This window comes from Globicephala melas, chromosome 11 (genome assembly GCF_963455315.2).
Source record: "Globicephala melas chromosome 11, mGloMel1.2, whole genome shotgun sequence".
In the NCBI taxonomy this organism is placed as follows: Eukaryota; Metazoa; Chordata; class Mammalia; order Artiodactyla; family Delphinidae; genus Globicephala; species Globicephala melas.
In genome coordinates this window covers 70732915-70755832 of record NC_083324.2, presented here as the reverse complement: position 1 = coordinate 70755832, position 22918 = coordinate 70732915, and the positions used below count along the sequence as shown (strand labels likewise).

Sequence of the window (22918 nt, the reverse complement as noted above, 5' to 3'; positions counted from 1 at the left end):
AGGAGAGACAAACAATAAGTAAAATAAATAGGTGAAATATGTAGTTTGCTAGATGGAAAAAAAAAAAGGCGAGGGGCAAAAGACTTAAACGTCTATGTACGTTCACCAAAGAGAAAATAGCACGTGAAAAGATGGTCAATACAATCAGCTATTAGGAAAATGCAAATTAAAATCACGATGAGATACTACTACATAGCTATTAGGATGAAAATAAAATCAATAGCAACAAAAGCCTGACAGCATCTACTGATGGCGAGGTTGTGAAGCAACTGGAACTCTCATTTGTTGCTTGGAATATAAAATGGTAGTCAGGTAAACAATTTGCCTGTTTCTTATAAAGTTAAACACATACTTACCATATGATATGGTATGATCCCCCTCCTAAGTATTTACCTTAGAGAAATGAATTTTATGTTCGCTCTAAAACCTGCACATGAATGTTTATATCTGCTTTATTCTAATCATCACATAACAGTGGAGACCACCCCAAGATCCTTCAATGGGTGAACAGATAAACTGAGTACATTCATACTCTTTAGCATTAAGATACTATTTAGAGGGGCTTCACTGGTGGCGCAGTGGTTGAGAGTCCGCCTGCCGATGCAGGGGATACGGGTTCGTGCCCCGGTCCAGGAAGATCCCACATGCTGCGGAGCAGCTGGGCCCGTGAGCCATGGCCGCTGAGCCTGCGCGTCCGAAGCCTGTGCTCCGCATTGGGAGAGGCCACAACAGTGAGAGGCCCGCATACTGCAAAAAAAAAAAAAAAAAAAGAAAAGATACTATTTAGCAATAAATATTACTGCTAGTAGAGTATGAACATTATTGACCAATAAAAAGGAATGAAATACTATCATTACATGTAGCAACATGAATGAGTCTCAAAGACATTATGTGGAGTCAAAGAAGCCAGTCTCAAAAGACTGTATATTTTATGATTCCATTTCTATGACATTTAGGAAGAAGGCCAAGTGAAGGAGTAATGGAGAACAGACCAGTGATTTCCAGGGGTTACAATGGGAGGAGAGCGGAACTCTAAAGGGATTTTTTAGGGTGAAGGTGATAGAACCATCTGCATCTTGATTGTGATGATGTTTACACATAGGACTGTACACACACAAACGTCAATTTTACTTACTATATGTTGATTTAAGAAAAGAAAGCCTACTGCGTGCAGCAATGAGGACCCAACACAGCCAAGAATGAATGAATAAAATAAATAAATTTACGTAAAGAAAAGAAAAGAGAGCCTATATCTAGGTAGGACCTCTGAATCCATCTGAAAGAGACAGTTTGTCAAAATTCTGTGTTCCTCAACTCAATTCCAAGGGAGAAAACAAATACTATTAAGTCAAATAAATAGATTAAAAAAAACAACAAGAATAAACAAACCAAAACCACACCTTCTATATGCAGGCTCAGTAACTCAAAGTCAGAGTTGATTTACTAGGTAATTATCCTACACAACCATACAATCATGCTTCAGGTTATTACAGCAACAGGCTGAACTGAAAAAACTAGGTAAGTGTGCTTTCCGATGTGAAATTGTTACCATTCACAGGTTTACTGTGTTGTTTTTCTTCTTTGACTTAATTTCATTTTCTATTTCAGGCTGGATTTATTGATAAGCGCTCTGATAAGCTATTTTTGTAAAAAAAAAAAAGTGTGTGTGTGTAAGAGTTCACAGTGGGTTACAAGTGATCTGTATTTTCTTTTTGACTTAGTGTTGTTTTAAAAATTTCTCCAATGAGCATGTATTACTTTATAAACCAATAACCTAAATAAATTATAAGAACTCAAGTCAATTGCTAACTAGAGTATCTCCCACACAGAAAAATTTTTGGAATGTGTTTTATTTTATAGGCAAGAATGGGCTTAGTTACTCTAGGTATGATATCTAGTGGTTGTAAAATGGGTGCTTCTAAAAGGATTTCAGAGTTCCCTTAAAAAGGCTGTGTAAACAATTTGGCAGCTCCTCAAAAAGTTAAACATAGAATTACCATATGACCCAGCAATTCCACTCCTATGTGTATACCAAAAGAACTGAAAATAGGTGTTCAAATAAGTACCTGTACACTCATGTTCATAGCAGCATTATTTATAATTGTCAAAAGCTGGAAGCAACCCATATGCCCATCAACTGATGAATTGATTTAAAAAATGTTGTATATCCACACAAGGGGATATTATCCAGCCATAAAAAAGAATGAAGTACTGACACATGCTACAGCATGAATGAACCTTGAAAACATTATGCTAAGTGAAAGCAGCCAGACAGAAAAGGTCATGTATTTTATGATTCTATTTATATGAAATATTCAGAATAGGTAAACCTAAAAACAGAAGGCAGATAAGTGGTTGTGAGGTGCTAGCGGGAGGGAAGAATGGGGAATGACTGCTTAATGGGTATGGTGCTTCCCTTTGGGGTGATAAAAATGTTTTGGAACTAGATAGACGTGATGACTATACAACATTGTGAATTGTGAATTACACAATTCAGTGCATACTGAATTATGCACTTTAAAATGATTAATTTTGTGTTCTGTGACTTTTATCTCAACTTTTTAAAAAAGATGAAATGTGTCCTGCAATCTTATTCACATTTGCAGCAAAAATCTTTATTTTTCAAGGAAATTATAAAGGATAAATATAGTTTAGCCCGTATCTACATAGTTAAGAACTCTGAGTGGCATGTGAATTAATAAGTGATACGTACTTTTTGGAAGGTGATCTGAATAGTATTAAAATGTTCAGAGGAATTGAGTAGTCAGAAAAGAAAGTTACAAAGCAGCATAATGAACTCCCTCTGTACAAGCTTTTCAATGCTCCTCATGTGTGAAAGGTATCTACAAATATTTAATTATAGCCAAATCCTTGGTTGGAATACATTCTATTTAGCTGCTGTTGCCCTAGTGGTCCTTGCAATTCTTGGGATGCTGTGCCTGTCAAAGGTACTTTTTTGTTGTGATGTTGGCCTAAGGGTGAAGGGGAGTGGGGTGTTACCTACAAAATTTGACTTTGGGGCCTGGAATGTTTCTAAAAATTTTGAAATCCCAGGCTTCTCTCTTCACTTAATGATGGCTCTTTCAAACATCTAATTTTCTTGAAAATTCTTGGATCATCTTGTTTTTCCTTTGAAAGTATGTAAAACCTTGTACGTGATGCATACCAAATGATTACCCTTTAATAATCAATACAGAGTCCTTTACTGAAATTCATTGGTTGAATTTTCCATTTTCATGTTATTTACTCTTAACCATGATCCTGAAAATTTCAGGTAAAAGTCCTGAGCTGGCTATTCTCTGCCCTTTCCAGATTCACTTTTACCTTTTTCCACTGTACCCTATGCCCTGGCAGGCTGCCCTCCACTGATTTCATCAACAGGCTCCCAGAGCCCCTGGCTTCCTGTAGGGTTCAGCCAATGGGAGGCACATATAGGAGGTCAGAGGGCAGGGGCAGAGAGAAGCTGGGGTAGCTATTCACCTGCCTGTGCTCTCTGCAGGCTGTGGGTTGACTATGGCTGTGTTCTGTGTTGTGTTCTTACAGAAGGCCGTCACTTGTGTTGTGTGACCCTCTCCTACAGCTACAGTCACAGCCATAACTTCAGAGACAGCGTTTCCTCCATTCCAGGTATTTCTCTTTCTTGCCCTTTCTGACTTATGGGTGGTAAAGGTTCCACACTGTTTTTAGTTCTTTGGTCCTATACCATCCCTTGCTGGTTTCCCTTAGCCCTGCACAAAGGACTAACTACATAGTTTGTGGGGTCCAGTGCAAAATGAAAATGCAGAACTTTTTATTCAAAAACCACAATGGATTTCAAGATGGCGACCGCAAGGCATTAAGCAGTGCAGGACCTTCTAAGTGCAGGGTCCTGTGTGACCACACAAGCTGCACATTCACGAAGTCTGCCCTGACTGCACACTATTGTAAACAGTACTTACCATAAATGCTCCTCAGTTACCTGTTGAGTGTGCCACCCATTTCCTGCCAGGATCTTTTCTAATACAAGGTCTTAATGGTTCTCCTTCCCATTTAAAAAAAAAAAAAAAGTGACTCCATTAGGGGTTCTGGAAAAGTAGCTGTTATCTATACTTAGATTTAAACACTCTGCAATTTAAAACTTTTTAATAGATTTGCATCTGCAATAGGAAATTCACTTATTCTCTGTCTTCCTCACCCTTACATGGAACAAAGCCACTCATTTGGGAACCAGCGGGGGCCACCGCAGCCCTTGAGCACTACCCACCATGCGCTGGTACCGTAGTTGAAATGTGTGACTCCCAAGCATGCCTTCTGGGCGGGTGCAGGAAGTTTTAGCAGTGATTTCAACCACTGAGTTGCTTTTTGATTTTTGTACTGGATACAGAATCTACTATCCTAGTTTGCTTGTTTGTTTTCCCTCTCTTCCAAATAAGACTTAAACCAAGAGCTTTCTCATAGCCTTTCTCTCTCTGGCTAGAAACTTGCCTGAGATAGTGATCTCTTAGTATTACTAAACAAACACCAGTTAGGCCTCCTGTCTTGAGTAAGGCCTGCTCTCTCAACACCGTCCTTAACAGACTTGGGGGTTGAGGTGACAGTCAACAAATTATGCTATCTTATTGGTTTCAAAATGGGAGTCCCATAAGCTCTTCTGTGCCAGGACTTTTTGCTTTCATTGCTTTGGTTGTTACAAATTCAGGGATGGCAAAGAAACATCAGTTTGAGAAATACTCTACAACTATAGTGTTTCACTGCTTGCACTTGCCACAGACTTATTGGTGCTTGACCACTGAGCTTTCTTCAACAACTGCATTAGTGACATCCATCACTCATTTCTAAAGCACCCACTGACTTTTTCTACCCTCACAGTCCCTTGATTTGGTCACGTTGCCTCTCAGAGCCTTGGATAGAGCAGGAAGCAAAGTTGGGATTTTCTTTCCATGCCTTTTCTCCCCCATTTCTCCATGCCTCCAGTTTTCCCTGTTTTTAAGAAGCGCTCCTGAAGAGTCACCTTTAATGTAAAGTACTATACGGAAGGGTTCACTTCTTTGAAGAGTTACCAAATATACTGTCTCATCTTTTCTCTGAAATGCAAATTTTCTCTCAAGGAGGACAAACTTGCATTTCAAAAGGGGGTCATATGAAAAAAATAATTCCAGCTGTTTAAATCCAGAGTACAGAAAAATTATTCCTAGAACAGTACACAGAATGTTCACTGGGCCTGAAACATTTCATTTGGTTGTGAATTGGCTACAGTTCCATTTCCATTCAGTTTTTTTTTTTTTTTTTTGCCGTACGCGGGCCTCTCCCTGCTATGGCTTCCCCCGTTGCGGAGCACAGGCTCCGGACGCGCAGGCTCAGCGGCCATGGCTCACGGGCCCAGCAGCTCCGTGGCATGTGGTATCTTCCCGGACTGGGGCATGAAGCCGTGTCCCCTGCATCGGCAGGCGGACTCTCAACCACTGCGCCACCAGGGAAGCCCTCCATTCAGTTTTGGTCTGTTCTTGAGTTAGGCAAATAACCAGTGTGGTCTCAGAAATGATCCTTCTCCTGTAAAAGCAACAGCACTGCTTAGACTTCTAGTCCGCATGGCTGGAAGGGGCCTGACAGGTCTTATAGCCAAACTACAAATGAAGAAACTCAGAGCAGTTCTGGACTGGGTGACAGAACTGGTAAGCACAGAGTTGAGAATTTTGCCCAGTGCATCAGATTCTTAATCCATGCAATTTTGAAGCAGCTCTGTGGAGACACATTCTCAGGGAAAATTGGCTCCCAATTTTAATTTGCCTCTTCCTCCATCACCCAGTCCTGCCATTTTCCTTCCTGTACATTGTCCTCTGAGTGGTGTCCTTAACAATGATATGTCCACCTTGCTCTCTGCAGTGTTCATTTCTGCCCCCTTCCTGATTTACCTGCCAGACATAAGTGTTGCTCTGAATGTCTCACAGTAACAAAATTGCCATTTTTGCATCTCTACTATAAGCCAGTACTGTATTTTTTAAATTCAACAATTTAAAAAATTTCATAGTAAATATTTATCACAAATTAGATCACAGGCAAGTTTTATGTGCATACAAATACATATATCCATGTGTATCTGTCTAAAAATGTGTATAGACATACATTTATCTATGCACATATGTTTGTTATCACTTAAATGTATAAAATAGTTTGTTTTCATTAATTAACAGTACTGAAAAAGTGTAAACTAAGAAATAAAAAATGAAGACTAATTACAATAAAAACAAACTACTTAAAAAATTTCATAGTTACTGATAACATTTCATAGTAATTGAATAAGCCTTATCATTTTAAATTTCAGTGCTTTAAAATAGAATTACTTTACTTTTAAATTTATTTCAGACTTATTTGAATCATTTTAAACATTCAGCAGAAGTAGAGTGAACAGTATAACAGATAGCTCCACCAATTATCCATACTTTGCTAATCTTGTTTTATTTATCTTTTGTTTTTTGGGGAGGGGGCTGGATTATTTGAAAATAAATCCTAAACATACTTTCACCCCAGACTCCCCATTATGCATTCTAATAGATAAGAACTCAAGAAGAAATTTAACCGCAATACCATTATCACATGTAACAAAATTAATAATTTCTTTTATTTTTTAATTAAAAAAATTAACTAATTAATTTTATTTTTGGCTGGATTGGGTCTTCGTTGCTGCACACGGGCTTTCTCTAGTTGCGGCAAGCGGGGGCTACTCTTTTGTTGCGGTGCGCAGGCCTCTCATTATGCAACAAGACTTCTCTTGTTGTGGAGCACAGGCTCTAGGTGTGCGGGCTTCAGTAATTGTGCCTCGCGGGCTGCAGAGCACAGGCTCGGTAGTTGTGGCGCACGGGCTTAGTTGCTCTGCAGCATGTGGGATCTTCCCAGACCAGGGTTCTAACCTGTGTCCCCTGCATTGACAGGCGGATTCTTAACTACTGTGCCACCAGGGAAGTCCCATTTCTTAACGTCTGTATCAAGTCCACATTTTATTTCCCTGATTATCTCAAAGTCTTTTAAACAATTGGTTTATTCACATCAGAGCCACACAGGATCTAAACATTGCATTTGGTTTACTACGCCTTTTAAAAACCATTATTTACACACATTTGACTTTCACTTCATTTGACCAATGAAGAATGTATGGTCCCAGTACACAGGTGGGTGAAATAGGGCTCAGAGAGGTTAAGAAACCTCCCCAAGTTCTCATTGTTGGTAGGGGCCAGACCCAGGACTTGAATAAAGGCCTGCCTAAGTCCAAAGACTCCATTCTACTCCTTCCCCTTCAGGCTACCAGAATTTTCCCTGTGTTGCAGAGAGGCAAGAGGCCTAGTGGTTAAGAGAGAGGGTTTGGGCTCAAGTTGGCCTGGGTGCAAATTGGAGCAAGTTACACAATCTCTCTGATCCTGCACTTCTGTCTGCGTCTATAAAATAAGGTTAATGATGATGGTTTGGGGCTGATTAAATAGGAGAACGCATGTCTAGTACTTAGCACAGTGACTGGCACATAGAAAGCACTCAGTAAACCTTAGCTATTATTCCTAGCATAAAGGAGGAGAAAGAATCACAAAATGGTTGTTTGCTTTTGTCAGTAGCTCAGGAATTGTGGCTCATCATTGTTACTACAACTTGTGTAGGATTGAGGCTGAAGGGGTGGGGAGGCTGGGAGTAGGGTGTTGATTCTGCCTGGATTGGAGAAGGAAGCCCTGGACATAAAAATTTAAGTAGGCATCCAAGGAGTTCTTCCCGAGACCTCAGCTGGAAAACAGTTGAATATGTCTTCTGACCTTCCATAGAGGGAAAACCGGTGGGGAGCAGACATGGTGGGAGGGAGACTTCTCAATGTTTATTTGAATTTGGAACCATGTAAATGCATTAAACCAATTCCAATAAAATGAATTGCATTAAAAAGAAAACCCCTCTTTTACCATGGGGTAAGTGCTGAGAATGGGAAAACTAGGATTTAATGACAATAATAATAGTAATAATAATAATCCCCTTACAATTTTTGCAGCCCTAGGAGGGCTTCGGTCATAAGTCAGGTTTTGCACCAGGATGAGACTATTTCAGCTTGACTCTGATTTCAAAGATCTAAGGTAATATTTTAACTTTAGCTATCCTCCCTCTGACACTCATTCTAAGAGTCCAGAACCAGTGCTCCCAGATTTGGAGTTGTCTTCAAGCATAGGCATTGTCAAGGGCTGAATCTATGGGCTAACTAAGGTCTTTGTATGTACTGTCTGTACATTTATGGGTGCTTTCCCAGTTTATTAGGCCCTAAGTTGTTTCTGATGCTAAGTAAAGACTCTGGGGCTCTGATTTTCTAGAGTCCTTGGGAAGGGAGGGGTCACATAACCCCACTCACAAATAATCAAGAACTTGCCTCTGTTCTAAGGCCTTTACATACACGAACTCATTAGAACCTCACAATAACAGTACACTGCAGGTACCATTATTCTGATTTTACAGGCAAAGAAACTGAACCAAGTGAGGTGAAGTAACTTGCCTAAGGTCAGAGCCTGCACGACTAACCACTAGGCTTACTACCTCTCTGTTGGCAGTGGGCCAAGCATGTAGGGGTCCTTTGAAGGTGATGCAGGCGTCCTTGGCTGTGCAGCAGCAAGGCTTTAGGTCCCAAATCCTTCCTTCTAGTTCAGGACCAAGAAAGACCAGGGTGTCAATTTCCTCATTGACCCTGGTCAAGTCACTTACTCCCTTCAAGCCTCAGGTTTCTTATCTGCCCCAGGGAGGAGTTTTAGATGAAAAGACCTCTCCTTGCATTACGAGTGTGGGTGTGTGCTGGGGGGTGGGAGGTGTAGGGGCTGAGGTTTCTGGGCGGTACTGCGCTGCTTTTCCTAGGTCTCTTGCGGAAGCAGGGTGTTTGGAGGTTTTGTCCTAGTCGACTCCCTCCCAGGAGGTGGGGCCCCCAGTCAGTGATGGCGCGCAAGCTTGGCTATGCCTCCTCCGCTTGGAAAAGGGCCGCCACTGCGGCCAGCTCCGGGCAAAGTCCGGCTGCCCGGAGGTCGAGGGTGGGTCTTTTTTCCCTGAGGGAGTTAAAGCTGAGATTGTATACTTAGGAAGGCTTCTTGGAGGTAGTGAGAGTTGAGTCAAGTCCTGAAGGTCTAGCAGGAGTTAGTAAGAAGAGGTGGAGGAGGAAGGGTTACCCCAGGCCTAGACAACAGAACAAAGCACAACCCGGCTTACAGTATGGGAGGAGGAGCTGTGAGAGTGGAGAGGTCTGTAGGGGCGAAATCGCGCGGGGGCTTCAAAGCTTTATTCTAAGAGCAATTGGGAGGGGTTTGAAGGAGGGTAGTCCGGAGTTTTAGAAAGACTCTTCTAGCCACTTGGGAAGAATGGGTCGGAGAGGGGCAGGAGGCTATCGTAGAAAGCAATCGGGTTGGAAAATGACCGAGGGCTGAGGAAAGTGGCGCTGGGGGGCGGAGCCGAGCATCTGAGTCTTTCTCAAACCCCACGACACTGTGCGCTGTCCCTCGACTTTCTTTGCTTATGTGGAAGGGCCCCATAAAGGGCAGGGCACCGGCCAAAAGCTCAAAGAGCCAAACAGCGCAGAGCCACCCCTTCTTTCGGGGGCTCTCTGGTCCAGGTGCCCCAGAATTCGTAGGGTATTGCGGGAGAACTTAACACTGCTTAAGATGGAGAACCGTTACCCCTCAAAATACACAAAAACCTCGGCCGCTTTTGGCAGCAGCCTCCTCCGTCCATGACCTCATGCTTTAAGCTCCCATATAGCCTTCCCCCGCCCTGTCCACACCCGGTGCCCGAGTGGGGGTGGGGTGAGGGGACAGTGGCGAAAGTCTGGGTAGAGGGAGCACCTTATTTATACTGCGCGAAGATTTGGGGTAAGGGGCACAACGATTTTCCCATACCGAAAAAAACATGGTTTAACTTTCTCCTGAGCAAAAAACACTCGCTGTCTTGTGGGACCTCCCTAAGATAGATGCCCCGTACCCGGCCCGAGGTAGTCTGTTTAAGCCCAACCATCTTTGGTTTACGTTTCCTTGGACCAGAGAAGCCGCCTGGAAGTGCTGGCGTCCCGGGCTGGACCGAAGGGCGGCCGCGCCTTCGAGGGACCAGGGGGCTGTTGGGCTCTCGCTCCCATGGCGCCGCCGAGGTTTGAACCCTTGGCTTGCCTTTCAGCCCGCGCCCTGCCCCCTGCTCGCAGCTGCTCTCGGTTTAGGTGCAGCGGTTTCCCCCGCAGAGGAGGAGGAGGAGACTGCGCGAGGAGCGACTCCCTGCTCGGGTTTCCGCACCAATGCCGAGCGGCCCCAGGCGGCCCCCGGCGGCCGGCCCTCCTCCCCGGCACCACGTTCCACAGTCATGGCGCACGAGGAGGGGCGGGCGCGCGCCGCGGCGGCACCCGCGCCCCTTCCCCTCCCCTCCGCCGCCCGGTTCCGGCCCCTCTCCTAGGCAACCTCCCTCCCCGGCCTTCAGCGCCGCGGAGATGGAGACCCCTCCCCAGAGGGATGCAGTTCCAGCGCCGTTTGCAGCACCCCCTCCCCGCCCCCATCGGGGCGGAGGGATGGAGCCGCGCGCTTCGCGAACCTCCAAGCCCCTTCCTGGGAGCCTCAGCCTCTCTCCCAGCCCCACAGAAGCCGGGATGCAGCGGGGGTAGGCGCAGACCGTTTCCCCGAAGCCCACCTAGACCTTGGCATCTTTGCAACCCCTTAAAAAATAAACATAAAACCCAAACCCCAGTCGTTAGATTGCAAAGCGCGTTACAATAACCGGGACGGCTACGCAGGAAACAATCCTGCACTGGTCCGGGTCTCAGGCGGCAGCTTCCCGACCACGCCACCTTCTCCCGGGCCTCGATTTTCCGGCCTTGCCAGAGAGTCGGCCACACCCCGGGGCTGACAGGTCCCGCGCGGGGCCGCAACTTGGTCCGCGCCCCCTGCCCCATCCATGTCCAGAGTCTCGCCAGCCTACAAAAGGTGCAACCTCACGTACAGGCAGAGCACACAGATAAGGTCGGCAGCGCACGCCAGGGAGGCTGCGAACAATGCGCCGGGCGGCCCGCGCCGGCCAAAGCGCGGCGCCCCGGGGGACAGGGGGCGCGGGCGGGGGCCGCGGCGGAGGACCCGCCGGCCGCGACGCTGGACACCTTACTTCCTGCTTCCCCGCCCGCGGCCAGACCCAGCTCTGCGGAGGGATATCTCTCCTCTCCTCTGTCCCTCTCTCTCCCTTCCCCCGCCTCCCCTCCTTTTTGCTTCTGCTCCCCCCCCCCACCCCGCCTTTCTCCTTTTGCAAGAAAATAATTTGACAGTCGATTTGCTGACAGGGGAGGAATTTGCATCCTGGATTAAAAAAAAAAAAAGGCCGAGAGGAGCTTGGGAACGGTTGCTAGGGGTGGGTAATGGGTGAAAAAAGGGGGCGCCGGGAAGCGGATAAGGAGGGTTAAGGGAGGGGGCGAGGGTGGGGAGCAATGCAAAAGGTAAGGCCAGGTTACAGCGGCTCGGCCCCGAGTGGGCTGCGGCCGGGGGAGGGGCGAGAGATACATATGTATTTCTGTCTCCCTAGCACACCCCCTTCCCTCTAAGCGATGGCTGAGAGGCGGTGCATGCAGATGGGGAGTAAGTTTCCTGAAGGGGAGGGTGGATGCACGCGCGCGGCCCCGCGCTGCAAATTTCCACCGGGGAGGGAGAGTGGCTGGATGCAGAGAGTTTGGAGTTGCTTGCGGCGGAGGGCAGGAAGGGGAGCAGGGCCGGGAAAGGGGGCTGGCGGGCGCTATATCTGGGAGTAAGTTTCCAGGATCGGGAGAGCCTGCACGCTTTCTCGCTAGTAAGTTTCTGGCCGGGGAGGGCGCGTGGGGAGGAGGAGAGGGAGGGGTGCATGTATATAGAAGGGGGGAGGGGGGAGCAGATTTCCTGCGGGGAGGCTGAATGCATATGGAGAGTAGATTTCCTGAAGGGAGGGTGGAGGCGTAGACGGACCGAGTAAGTTTCTTGCTGGGGTGGTGGCGGAGGTGGTGGGTTGGTGCTCTGGAAACCCGGAGCTTCCTACCCTGGGTGGGGGAGCACGCTATTTTGGGGGGAGGGCGTGAAGGGCCAGGTTCCCTGCTGGGGAGAGGGGCTTGCATCTGGGGAGTATGTTTCCTGGCGGAGCGATATTTGTTTACAGGCTGAGGGCAGTACTGTAAGTGAGTAGCGCTTCGAGAAGGCGGCTCTGACAGAAATTAATATTGAAATTACTCCATCAGCTCTGCTCGCCCCCCCATCTCACCCCCCAAGCGAAGACTGGCCTTCTTGTCGGATTGCCCATGCACTTGTTGCAGAAACAGCCAAGGTAGGCAAGAAGCTTATTAAGTTTCATTTTTAAAAAATTAGTTGGGGGATGCTCCGTGAGAAGACGGGGGAGGGGAAGAGAAAAGTAGGGGGACAGATTAGGAGAAGTCTCCCCCCACTTCTTTACTTTCAGTATGTTAGCAGGGCCTTCTCTGCTTCCCTTCTTCCCTCTTCCCTCTCTGCGCTGCAGAGCATCCCAGCAAAGGGGGGAGGGGTGAGGTGGGCGCTATAATTGGCAGACCCGGCTTAAAGGAGGGGGGGGGGCTTGCAACTGAAGATTGTGTTGTTATAAAGCCTTCATTATTCCAGCCAAGAAGCCGCAGGACCCTAGGGATGTGCCTTTTGGGGTTTTTGACATGATGCATATGTGTATGTATACGCTCCTGAGGGCCCTTCGGCGGCTGGGTCCTCCCCAGAAGTTAAAGTGGCCACCCAGATGGGAGAAATGTGTAAGGGAGTAAACCTGCCCCTTGACTCCCCAACTTCAGTTCGGAAGACTGTGAAGTTACTGCCGGTGGTCTAAAGAAATAGATGTTAAAAAAACAGCATAAAACCACTCATTCACTGGCAGAGGCCGAGAGCACCTGGCGGGCAGCCTCTGGCCAGCACTGGGCTGGAGCATGTGCGCCTGCCATCCTTAGGTTAAAAGAAAATGACTTCTGGTTCCTCTGTGTGCCTTCGACTGGCCCGTTAGAGCCAGCTTTGTGGAAACTCTTCCCCACACTAGACGCGGCTTTGGCAAGTGAACGTGTTGAAGCGGGTTGCTAACAGCATGGCCCTGGCTGTCTTGTGAAGTGCATGGAAGTGATGTTTAAGAATGACGGATCCAGGGATGGCTGAAGAGTTCTTTTAAAAAAATGCCGGCTGTTTGCACTTTTTTGCAGGCCATGGAGCAGAGCTTTAAGAAAGGAGTTTTAAGTTGTCCCAATTGGTACCAACCTTCTGCATCATAGACTGTCTCAAGAAAGCAGTCTGGTGATGGAAAATGTGGTTTTGGTGCTCTCTGGAAGGATCACAGCCAGGAGTATTCAGCCCTTAACTAGTTAACCAGCCCTCTTTGCTTCTCTGTGCCTCTTTTCCTGGTCCTCAGCCTACTGGTTTCTGCAGATGAGTTGTAGGTCTTAGCTGTCAGGTACCTTCATTAGGCTGGGAGCTTTATTTATTTCCTTCTTTTTCTTTTTTTTTTTTCTATAATTGAAGTATAATTGACTTAACAGCATTGTGTTAGTTTCAGTTGCATAACATAGTGATTTGATATTTTTATACATTATGAAATGATCGCCACCATAAGTATGCTAGGAGTTTTAACTTGGCCAGGATAATTTTAGCACCAGGGATTCAAACCCAGACAAGTTTAGTAGAGTCAGGGAGTGAACACTAGGCAGTGTGGTTAACTAAAGTTAGTTAAGCTTTCTGCAGTGCTATAGACAGGCTCAATACTAGCAGGGGAAAAAATGGGTTTTAAAAAAAATGATCTCTTTACATGGACAGTGGTTTTTCTTTTTTTTTTTTTTTCTTTCCTTTCTGTCATCAGATTTCCAGATTGAGAATTTGATTTTTGGCAGCTTGAGAGTTGAGTTAGTTGGGAATTCAATATTATTGCCACTTATCAAATGTTCCTAACTAGGCATTCGTTAAACAAATTAGCTATTATTTTTCCCCTGCTGAAAATCTGCTTCTGGTTGATATATATGCTGGGAAGGTAAACAGAAACTTTATGTGTGTTTATCCCAAGGTAGAGGAATTATTTACATGTCTACCCTCCAAGCCAATAGTGGTTATGGTCATTCAGTATTTTTTTTTTTAATTTATGGGATTTATTTTATTGTCTTTCTTTGGCCATTAATCAAGTCACAGTAGCTTTTTTTCCCTCTTCTGAGAATGTTCTGTGGTAATAAAGGTTTGAAGGCCCATGAATCATAATTCATTCTTTTAAAAATATTGTCAGGATTTGATTTATAGGAATTGATACCAGGAGTGACACACCTCTTTGGGCTCCGCCCTTTTAGGCATGTCCATTTTCGCCAAAGAATTGTTTAAGAAGCCAGCTTAACCTGTCAAAAAAGAGCATTTCCCTTCTGCTTTACGGGCACTGAGAAGATTAATTTTGCAGGTTCCGTAGTAAGCATGGGTCTTTTCACAGCTTGGTAAGCAGGCTTCCACATAGCAGGCATGTGGTAATATCACATAACATTTATGTGAGCTTGCTGTGAAAACACTTGTTCTATGAACTGTGTGGAAAGTACTCAGTTTTGCATCCATTAACCCACTTGGGCCTGTGGTTTTTGTCAAGGTGGGAGCTTTCACTGTAAGAGAGGGGACAGACTGTAGTGTTCTTTGCTGCTTATATAATAAAATGTGTGGTCACAGAAACAAGCTTACTTAAAATTCTTTTTCTCCTGCTCTGATGGGTGGATTGGTCATAATAATTGAAAGCATCAGAGGTTTTTTTGGGGGAAAGTCTGAGGATTCTCCGTAAAGTTGATTAATCAGAACATGTTAAAATTGTGTTCAGCAGTTGGCTCAGTTTACAGGATTTGTAAAATGACAAAGAACTTTTAAGGTGATTTTATTCTCAAGGCAGGAGCACAGCGGCACTGGAAGAAAAAGTGGGGAGGGTATCAGTGTCTAGCCATTTCTGGACTTCAGAGTTTTTATCTTAAAAATGCATGGTTTGATCCGTGAGTTCCATTCATATCTGAAATTCTGTGACTCAGTCTTGTGAAGAAAAGTCTCAAGAGATCTCCACAGTCTGTCTCTTCCTGGGCCAACGGCCAAATTGCCTCATGGACTTGGGTGAGTTGATTAACTTCTCTTTTTGTCTTCTCATGGAGAGAGTGGATTTATACCTTGGATTCCAAAAAGGACTCTTGAGTGGCCTGGTAATCTTGACCGTCAAATGCAAGAAAATGCTTGTGAAAGTCTGCCACCGTCTTGGAAAAAAAAAAGTGCATGGTTGAGTCCCAATTATATATGCTAATAGAGAGTGGGGCATATAATCCCAGGCACCAAAAATAATTTCAGTTCATCTTGGAAGTTTTCCCCTCCAGCCAGCTGGTTCACCTGCCTAATTATGCCTGGTCAAGTCTAAGGTTAATTGAGCTGTTAATCCCAGGCAGCAGGGGGAGGTAGTCTTGGGAGGAGTGGGAGACCAGAAAGCCTAGTGTGGCTTTACCCACTTTCTGTGGAGAATTCACACGTGGGTAATTGGGATATGGTCGTATATTTGTGATAAGGTTCAAAATAATGATATTGTATGACTGTCACTTCTGGGATATCATACGTTTCACCACGGGCACTTTTGGAGGAAAAGCTCTTGGTGTTTTTATTGACTTTGAGCATTGACATGAGAAGTAAGGATCCAGACAAGTGGCTCAGACCCCAGGCAGTAGAGATGGGTGCTGACTGCTCTAAAAGCAGTTGACTTCAGCTGGTTTTATTTCTGACTTCATAAAACTGTGTGATTTAGGGAGGAGAATCAGCTGGAATCTTGTGGATTAATATTTCTGAATTTGCCTGTTGGAGGGGAACCAATGAAATAAAAGGGAAACTAAAACATAGTTGATTTCCTTTGCGGGGAGAGGGACACAGGAGCAGCTGGAGTCCAGATATTGGCATGTTTTTCAGCTAGGATACTGTGGCATCATAAGGAATAACAGAGTCCTGGTAACATGAGTTTGATCCCATGTCTCTCTTCTGGGTTAAAGAAAATACACACCAAAAAGCTTCTGTGGTATTTTCTAAAGATGTTTAAGTTCTCAAGGCAGCTGCTTGTAGGGTCTTCTGGTTAATTGGGGTTTACTGAAGAAACATGATTTTTACTTTTTCCTCACGGAAGACAACAAGCTGGGGATGAGTGGAGTATACTGAGCTATTGGGCTGTTGGTTTAGCAACATTAAAAACCTACTTTTTTGACAGACAGGAAGGGGAAAAAGAACTTGTGTACCTAAATGGTAACCAAGGCCTTGTGGGAGGTTAACAGTTACTTTCGTGCTGTGACTGGATCTGGTTTATTCATGCGTACGTACTGGCAGCTACTTATTGAGCACCTACTATTTGCTAAGCACTGTGTTACCGCTCTGGGTATACACTGATAATTAAAAGACATAATCATCTTCCTCTCCCCATCCCCCACTCCACCGCCTAGCCTATAGTCCAGAGGGGAGGCAGACATGTAAAGAAATATATCTTGCAAAATGTGGTAGATGCTCAGATGAAACCACAGGGAGCAGTAACTTACAGTTACTTAGCTAAAGGAGCCTAGCCTCTCTGAGGATTGGGGGTGAGGGGAAGACAGAGAGCATCAGGCAGAGAGAGGAGGGCCTGTGTGGAAGGACTTTGGCCTTGGGCGGGGGACGACTAAAAAGAGGCACAGGTGGACAAGGGGGCAGGGGGAGAGGGCAGCCTGAGATGATCATGCAGGACTTGGGGCCTTGGAAAGGTTTGGGTTTCATTTGAAGGGTAGTGGGAAGCCATTGGAAGTTTGCAGTGGGAAGTGACACCCCCTAACTCGTGTTTAAAGGGGGTGGCATTGGTGGAGAGGGCAGGTGTGGAATTGGGGAGCGCAATAAAAAGACATTTGGAGCAGGCCAGGTGGGGAGGTGACAGGAGGTGAATGCAGGGGAGCAGGTGGGTGTGAGATGCTTATTAGAGGTAGAATGGGCAGGGCTTGCTGATGGATTTGGTGGAGGTTGGGGAGGAGGAATCTAATAACTGAGGTTTCTGACTGAGCAGTTGGGTAGATATGGGTGGTGCTCTTTGCTGAGATGGGGGCGAGGAAGAGTCTCGGGGAGCAGAATCAAGCGATTTCAGTTTGGACACCGCTAAGTTTGAGATGCCTGTTAGACTCAAGGTGGAGATGTTAAGCTTGCAGTCTGATATAATGTCCAGTGCCAGAGGTATGGCCAGGCAGGAGATAAAAATGTGGGAACCATCAACTAAGGGCTGGTATTTAAATCCAGGAGACTGGATGAGGTGCTCTACGGAGTCTGTTGAGAGAAGAAAAGGCTGTGTGTGTGTGTGTGTGTGTGTGTGTGTGTGTGTGTGTGTGTGTGTGTTGGGTCAGAGTGAGTGTTAAACGTTTCATGAGTTTAAGGTCAGAAAAGTCACCACTGGATTTGGCAAAATGGAGGCCATTATCAACTTTGCAAAGAACAGTTTGAATGGAGCAATGGATTGGGTGAGAGCAGGATCAGAAGGGTTGGGAGGGGAATAGGAAGTGAAGAACTGGGAGTAGCATGTGGAGACAACTTTGGGGCAAAATTTGACTGTGAAAGGGGGGCAGAGAAATGGAGGGGGAGCTGGAAGCACATGTGTGTAGAGGGAAGGGTTTTGGGGGCGGTGCTGCTGGTCTGTGTGTGTGATGATGGGAAAGACTAGTGAAGAGGGAGGGATTGTTCAAGAGCAATGGGTTGGGTCAGCTGAGCAAAAGCCATTGAGAAAGTCTGTGGGGAAGATCTGGCCTTGGCCGGGGGGAGGAACACTTCCTTCATGATGACTGGAGGGAAGATCCAGGAAGAGTGAAGGTGCAGGTGAGGGAAGGGTGGGGAGCGGTGCTGGGGCACAGGTGCTCTGTCTCTCCAGGCTGAGGCTGCGCTAGCCTTGGGCAGGGGTTTGGGCTCGGGCTTTGACACCAGCCAGAGATGACAAGGGTTAAGACTGCATCAGAAAATTGTACTGCATTTTTCTGAACATTTGACTGCATTACTGAGCAGTACAAAGGAAAGACCGGATTCTTTCGCTTGGGGAAGAGAGTCTTCAGTTAAAGTAATTTGGGCCTTACATTAGATTTATTTGAAAACTATGATTGGCAGAAGACATCTGTGATTTGCAACCCTGTTGGTGGGCACTGTGTTGTACGTTTTGAGCAAGGAAAAAACAAGGCGAAAGGGCTGCTTCTACTTCAGGCGGCCTTTCACAAAAAGAGGCCATAGAGTGCCCTGCTTGCCCCGGTGGCCCCAACGATGGGGTCTGTATGGCAGGTGAGTGGGTGAGCAGAGTCAGAAGACCTGGGTTGGGGTGCAGCTCCGTCGTATGGCTCTGGACAAGTCAGCCTCCGAGTCTGTCTCCGCATCTGTAAAAAGAGGGTGATACCATCTGTCGCCTCTTCTCTGAGAGTTGTGAGGACTGAATCAGATAATGTACGCAAAGTGCTATGTAAACTGTAAGAGGCATCGCACACAGGCGGCAGCGAGGTGCAGTGATCTTCAGCCAGTGATCTTCAGCCAGATCGCCTTTTAGATGTGAAACCTGACAACCAATGAAAAACTGCCGTCAGTTCCCTAAATCTTCTGCTAAAAACCCCTTTCACCGTGTCTACTCTCTCTTGTTCCCTCCTTGTAGCCCCTTTCTGTTTGGGGTTTTCAAGTCCTCTGTGATTTCTTTCAGCGAAACTGGTCTTACTGCTGGAAGACTGGCATCAGAAAAGCTGGCTGTGAAATGCCAGTCTGTGTAGGTTCACACTCTGATTCCATATATAGAATTTGAGACCTGCCTATTCAAAGGTCCAAATAAACTTGGTTTGTGAACTTGGTGCAGGGGAACCTTGAACCCACCCAAGAATCCCAGCTGTGGCCCAGTGGTCATAGCAGTGATTCATTTCCCTTCCAAGTTTGTTTTGCAAATGAGAACTGTTCTGTAAAACTGAGTCCACCTTACAGTCCTTAGCCCTTAGTCTTACTGTGTATGCTGGAAAGTCATTTCTAGTTTTAAAAAGCAACCAGTGCTTTTTACTAATTGGACTTCTGGCCTCTGCCTAAGAGGGTGATGCTTTATTTATTTATTAAAATTAATTTTTACTATGAAAAAACGTTAAACACGCGCAAAAGCAGACAGACTAGTATAATGAACTCCAGTTGTGCCCATCACCTAGATTCAGCAGTTAGTGAGATTTTGCACACCTGTAGATAAGAGGACTTCTTCCTGTGTTTGTAAAATAAACACAAGTTATCAGTTTTGAGAGATCAGTGGAACCGATATCAATTTGGTTTCACAGAGAGGGAAAATAATCAACAAAAAATCAGAGCGAGAGACGAAATGGGTGATGTCATTGTAATAACCAGTGTTTACATAGCATGTTATGGGTCCAAAGCCTCTTTGGCATGTCTTGTTTTAACTGTCTTGCAACAACCATAGGAGGTAGATATTATTTTCATTTTACAGCTGAGGAAAGTGAGGCTCAAGAAGTAGAATTGAAAAAATATAAGTAAGTGATTAACCCAGAGTCACATGTCCAGCCAGCATTCAAAGCCCTAGTTTAATGCCAGAATTTGAACGGTCTCCAATTTTGTGCACTCTCAGATAATGCTGTATGGTATTCAGTAAGAGATGTGGTACAGAATATATGCAAAGGATCATGGAGACCAAGAAGATCATCTGGGAATTTGGGGCTTAGAACTCAATGACCTTAGCTGGAAATACTCAGATGATTTAAGCATGTTTGGGGCATTACATTTGTCAGAAAATTGAATTGTCTGGCTTGTGCTGGAGCACACAGCTTTAAGGCTGCTTCATAATGAAAGCCCAAACTTGACTTTAACAGATCTAGGGGCTATTCTTCATTAGCCTCCTACTCTCAGCCCTGTCCCCTCTGTGGAGCGCCTCCGTGGTCATTTCTAGAGATTGCGGCCTTTAGTCTGCAGGCTCTGACTTTGAACACACGGGACCTAGAGCAGGTTTACCACCTGGGTGAGGCTTTCTGAGGGCCCCCTAGGGTTCTTTGTTGTAACAGAGGGTATAACAGAGGCTGGTCTGAGAGCCTCTCCTCATCTTTGGGAAACAGCCTCCAACCCAGCTTCTTTGGAGGACTTTTTAAAACAGAAAAAGAAAAAAGAATGGAGTCGATGCCCAAGGAGTTGTTTGTGTTTTTTTTAATCTTTTTTTTTAAACATCTTTATTGGAGTATAATTGCTTTACGAGGGTGTGTTAGTTTCTGCTGTATAACAAAGTGATCAGCTATACCTATACATATATCCCCATATCCAAGGAGTTTTAATAGGAGTGTCATATGAGTTCCCTCTGTGGTCATCACAATGGAAGATACCAAACTGTCTTAAAATTCAACTGAAGGCTATCCGTAATGAGCTGATTCTCAAGTGCTGGGACTTGTTCACTTCTCTGTTTTAATTGGGTGAACACACGGGAGCTGAGGAGGGGTTTTCAAGGGGAGCCGGGGTAGGTAAGGACATTCAGTGGCCTCTTTCCTTTTGAAGAGGCTGAGCTTTAGAGACCAGCATGGAATTCCAGCAATTTCACTGTGCACATACTCATTCCTTAAGTCTTTCTTGAGGGCCCTGTGTGCCTGGTCTGGGGCCAGACCGGGGGGTGGGCTAGAGGGGGGATGCCCTTGGGCTCCTGCAGCCCTTGGCTCACAGGGCTGTGGTCATCCTGACCACTGGGCGTGTCCTTGACTCTTTCTAGACTGCCCTGGGAAGGCAGAACTGGGTCATCACTCAATTTTGCTCCCCCGTCACCTAGTACAGAGCCTGGCGCTAGTTAGTACAGTATAAATGCTTACAGCTCCTTTGTTGCTTTGGTTTTGCCTCTCTGGTTCTCTCCCCATCGGTTCTCGTTGGAGGAGGGAGAAATCCGGGCCTCTCTGCCACCAGGGTCAGCTCTTGCAGCCGCTGAAGGAGACCAGACTGGAGAAATGTTTTCTTCTCCCTTGCCTTTCTGGCCTGGCAGCCTTTAGCTGGGGTGGTTTAACTCAGATGCAAATGTGGCCCCATCCCCCATCTCTTTTAATAAGTGACATTTTGTTGAATCACTTATTCAAGGCCTTATCTATATTTCTGTCTGTGCTGGCTTAGTCAAAATAGGAAAGAGTGAATATTAGATTCCTTCGCCATCCCCTCCTCCCTCCCCTTTAAGCAACTCTACGTAAGATTCCTGATAGGGGAGGGGTGATGTGTCCTTGAAGTAGTAAAAGCTGCCGGCAGAAAAAATGTGGAGGGCTTTGACTTGTAGCGAATGCTGTTTTTCAGCAGCTGTGATTTTTCCATTTTTCTTTTTCTTTCTGTTTTGATTAGTGGAACTCATTGTGCTCCGGGGTTGGGATTGCGTTGGGGGAGGGTGCAGAGGGAACAACATTTACTGGGAGAGCTCAAGTTGGGGAGGAGGAAGGAGAGAAGGGATTTATTGAAAATATATGTCTACTTCTGCTGTGATAAAGCAGCAGGCATGTAAAAATGCAACCGGGAAATCATTATTGTGGTAATGTAGGCAGAGCTCTGCTTTCTCATTAACGGAGCTTAGCCCACGTGGAGGAGGGGGCTGCTTGGCTGCTTTGAGGGTCGGGGTATTCAATAATAGCAGAGACTCAGGGGATTGTCCCCATCCCCCAGTGCTCACCCCCTCCAGCTGCCTTCTCTTTTCTTTCTCCAGTCAGTTTGTAACCTTTTAAAAGCGGCTTGTTGGATTTCATGGTCTCCTTCCTCACCCCTGCCACCCCAAAATGCCGTGAGAACTGTTTAATTTTTAAAGTTAGATGGAATTAAAATAAATTTTCCTTTGGGGACTCGAGGAGATTTTTGGCAACACATCGTGAGTCACAGATTGGATTATACCCCTTGCATCCCAGGGAGCATCACGAAGAGCCGATTTAGGGGCTCGGGAATTTGCATATACCTTGGGGTACCGAAGTGAGGGTTCCACATCGCTTTAGGAGCAGTAGCTACTGCTTACAGACAGCTTACTGTGTGGCTGGCCTCGTGCAGATGTGTCAGGCATGTCATCTGCACAACAATTGTAAGAGGCAGACGTGGTGCCTTCTTTACACTTGAGGAAACCGAGGCTTCGAGCATTTCAGCAACGCGGTTAAGGACATTCAGGGGCTACGTTGCCCAGCTGGTCTCCAGACCTAGGACTGACTCCAGAGACTGGCTCCTGATCACTACGCTATGCTGCCTTTAAAAATTGGCTAGTCACCTTCCTTGTATAGGTCTCTAGATTCTAGGAACTTGGGGAAAATAGAGCCACCCCAAGGCCTGCCAATGACAGTTAAGGGTAGAGTGCTCAGGACAGTCATGAGAACCTTTCCCGAGCTCCTGGGCAGAGCCGTCATTCTAAGGAAGGTCAAGTTTAGGGGCTCACATCTTTGATAGAAGAGGTGAATGCCCTCCCCCGCCATCCCTGCCAGGCTATGGTCCCTGTGCTGACAACTCACTTGTTCGCTAGGCGTTTACTGACTGCCTCCCATGTGCTGGGATTTTACCAGTGGCTAGAAGTACTAAGACAAATAAGAGAAGGTGCTCAGAGTTTAGTGGAGGACTGTTACGAGGACACATAAGTAAGATACACAGTGATGCCTGCCTAGAAAAAGACAAAACTTCAGAAATAGTAAGTAGGAGGAAAGTCTTCAGAGAGAGGTGGTACCTGGGTGGATTGTGTGGGTCCAGCGGGCGGCTTACAGGTAGACAGCTGATGGCCTGGTGAGTATAGGAAACCACATACAGTCTGGCCTTACTGCAGCACCACTTCAACTTCAGGGCTTACCTGTCTGGTTGCACTTTCCATCGCCCTCAGTTGAATGCTCTAGAACGGTGCCGTCCAGCATGGTAGCCATTAGCTATTCATGGCGAGTTAAATTTAAATGAATTTAAAAATAAATAAAATTAAAAATTCAGTTCCCCAG

The 22918-nt window shown here is 45.9% G+C and overlaps 1 protein-coding gene and 1 pseudogene across 11 annotated transcripts in view; one reads left to right on the top strand and one right to left on the bottom strand.

Annotated features, from left to right (window-relative positions):
* LOC115860574 (small ribosomal subunit protein uS3-like) overlaps positions 1 to 22840 on the bottom strand; it is a 28499-nt pseudogene extending 5659 nt beyond the window's left edge.
* Positions 10835 to 22918, top strand: part of TRERF1 (transcriptional regulating factor 1) — a 204984-nt gene continuing 192900 nt past the window's right edge. For 3 of the 11 annotated variants that reach the window (XM_030870734.2, XM_030870738.2, XM_030870723.2), the window contains exons 1-2: positions 11483 to 11784; positions 12203 to 12288. The gene's annotated coding sequence lies outside the window, so the exon portion shown is untranslated. Of the gene's footprint in view, positions 10974 to 11301; positions 11353 to 11482; positions 11785 to 12123; positions 12289 to 22918 lie in introns of those variants that run through there. The other 8 variants (XM_030870742.2, XM_030870739.2, XM_030870737.2 and 5 more) reach the window with 6 other exon arrangements.